This window comes from Jatropha curcas, chromosome 4 (assembly GCF_041381405.1).
Source record: "Jatropha curcas cultivar XTBG-Jc1 chromosome 4, XTBG_Jcur_1.0, whole genome shotgun sequence".
Lineage (NCBI taxonomy): Eukaryota > Viridiplantae > Streptophyta > Magnoliopsida > Malpighiales > Euphorbiaceae > Jatropha > Jatropha curcas.
The window spans coordinates 2,036,307-2,039,174 of NC_143154.1; the positions used below are offsets into that span (position 1 = coordinate 2,036,307).

Here is a 2,868-nt window from a genome sequence, read left to right on the forward strand (position 1 = left end):
CCCTACTGTAAGACATGGCATGTCGCCCGTAATATAATTAATAAGCACTTAATTCTTATAAATGCTTACTAAGTATACTACAAGGGACTTAATCCTTTTAATTCCTTCATTTTTATATCTTGTAGCAAAATAATTTAGTTATTAAATATATATAACTTCTTTTGGTAGATATTAATCTCAATATAATTTCTTAAACATATTATAAAAAAAAAAACATAAAATAAAATGGTTCCATAACCCATAAGTCCATGGATGATTTAATTACATATTGGAGTCCTGTTCAAATCTTAGATACATAATAGAAATTAATTACTTTAATAGACTATAAATTTTCAAATTCATACAATCATAATTTACATGAATCTGCTCAAATATACATAAATGATCTGTTAATGTTTAATACATCATACATATTCCAAAAGAAGTCAAATATACAATAGCTACATCAGTAGCATACTATCTACATCAAATAAAAATGATCCTCTCTTGGTTCTTTTTCCTTTCCTTTACCTGCGATAGTACAAAAGCAACTATCGCTAAGCATATGGCTTAGTGGTGTACTAATAAAAATAATAAGGAATGACAATTCATAAATCCACCATGGTAAAGAAAATAAGAAACAAAATAAATCAATACCATTTAAATCATCAATTCATAATATAGTCTTTACAGCTTTTATAGAGTCAATTCTGAGGGCCATCAGTGTCTAATGTGCACATCTAGACCTGCTATCTACAACCTCAATCTGTGATATGATTTCAACAGAAGAGGGAGCAATCTACAACCTCAACATGGAGGGAGAATTTCATATCAATCATATATCATCTAGTGATGATATCCATGTTCAATCGATCGTAATATCAACTTCAACAAATGAAATGATATTCGGGGTAATAACCATATCTATATCAGCTGTAAGACTGTTAAACCATTCCATTTATGTACTAATATCAAAATCACAATGGACAACATTTCGTTTCACAACCACTGCTAAAAACATTCAATCACGGCCACCCCTCATACTACAGATATCAATTGGCCAACGTCCTCCTCTTTCACAGTATAAGAATCATAAAATTCATTTACAAATATCATTCGGTCGTATGCTTTCAAAATAATCTTTTTCCTCTTTAAAAACTTATGAATATAATTATAATTCATAAAGCAAATCCATTGAAAATATTTTGCAAAATCAATTTCATTTTGTTTAAATAAAAGTAGGAAAGGAATAATATACACTAACCTGAACTAGATGGCTCCCCTAGCCCTTTTCCTCTAGTAATCACCCTCTCCTCAACTCCCTTTCTCTCAGCAGCTGTAGCATGATATTAATACTCACATTAAGATCATACTACACAATGTACACACATGCACTTCTATAAGAATGCAAATTAAGCATTAGAATGTAGTCTCATGCTTTTTCTTTCATTTTCACTATACTTGTCCAAGTGTTATATGATCTGAGTTTAAGCATGAAACACTTCATATCCAACACTTAACCACATCCTAGACACAAAATACTAACAATGAAAACAATAGAAGTGAATAGCATGCTAAATTCGTTCAAGGTTTATGAAATGCAGAATTTCAGCATTTGAGTAGCTGGCATTGCGTTGACTATATCTTGAATTCCCCATATTCAATTGCCCTGAAATTTTGACAGCATGTTCCAAACATCTTAGGGTACTGTTCTGGAAAATTTCATAATTTTTAAAGCTCATTTGCATTTTTAAATGACATAATTATAGAGTCTGAAGTTCAGTTTTTCTCATGCTGAGCAGCCTGCAGTGATTTACTTATAACTCCATTTCCTTTTATCCAATGGCCTTTAAATTTTAACACGACCTACCCAACATCTCAGCCTATCTCCATATCAAATTTCATAAATTTTGGAGTTCATTTGCTTAGTCAAATAGGTCAATTACAGAAGCTGAATGTCAGGCAGCATAACTGTAACATGTCCAACAATGATAAGTTTATTTAAGTATTCTCAACTCACTTCCAGCACAAATTCATGCAATCCAACTCTTCTATTACTGAAATAACATCATAATATAAGATATAGCAGAGTCCATAGTTCATAGAATATCAAAACCAAACTCAAAATCATCCATCTTGGTGACTTATGCAACTTAGACTTTGAATTCATGCATAACTACTTTCAATCATCTTAAATCACCTTAAATCACTTCTCATCACTTCATCTTCACCAAATCAGATTACACAAACAAGCACCTCACTTCAAAGTTCATGGAATTCAAAAAGTAATCCATAGAAATGAAGGAGGAAGTGAAAATAACTAACCTTTTCTTGAGAATTACTTGAAAATTCTTTGATTTTCACCTTCTTTTTGCTTGGTTTTGACTCAAAACCCTCCTCCTCTCTTCTTGAACGGTTTGGCCTGCAACAATGAGTGAAGTGTCGTGGTTCTTTCCTCTTCTTCAATAAAATTATATAATAAACTTTATTAAAAATTCCTTCCATGTCCTTTAAATGCAAATTGCACTATAATCCTCCCTTTTGTTTTCCCTTCATCCTTTGGCACTCTAATCTTTTTAATCATTTTACTTTAGTCCTATTAGGTATAAACCAAGTGTATTTAATATTCTAAACTCCACTTGGTAAAAATCGTACGGAAATTACCGTTTTTCAGGCTTTTCAGGTAAAATCGTGCTTTACCGAGAAGTCATTCATCTTTCAACTCATTTTTGATTTCCTTTAAGCTTTCACATGGATTTGTAAAGATCAATTAATGTTTCATTTAATTAATATTAATATCCTCAATCTATAGTGTTTCCCATTATTTTAAGTTTTCCTTTTATTCGGATAACCGAATTCATCGAAAAAGCTAAAATAGAAAGAACTACA

The 2,868-nt window shown here is 31.1% G+C and overlaps 1 long non-coding RNA gene across 2 annotated transcripts; it reads right to left on the reverse strand.

The window, feature by feature from the left end:
• Positions 1 to 299: 299 nt before the first annotated feature.
• LOC149496651 (uncharacterized) lies at positions 300 to 2,868 on the reverse strand. 2 transcript variants are annotated; one of them, XR_016320540.1, is made up of 3 exons: positions 2,305 to 2,868; positions 1,244 to 1,315; positions 300 to 510 (listed from the first exon to the last, which is right to left on the reverse strand). It is a non-coding gene; the product is annotated as an uncharacterized LOC149496651 (long non-coding RNA). The 2 variants fall into 2 exon arrangements; XR_016320539.1 differs by lacking the exon at positions 2,305 to 2,868 and having other exon boundaries at positions 1,244 to 1,364.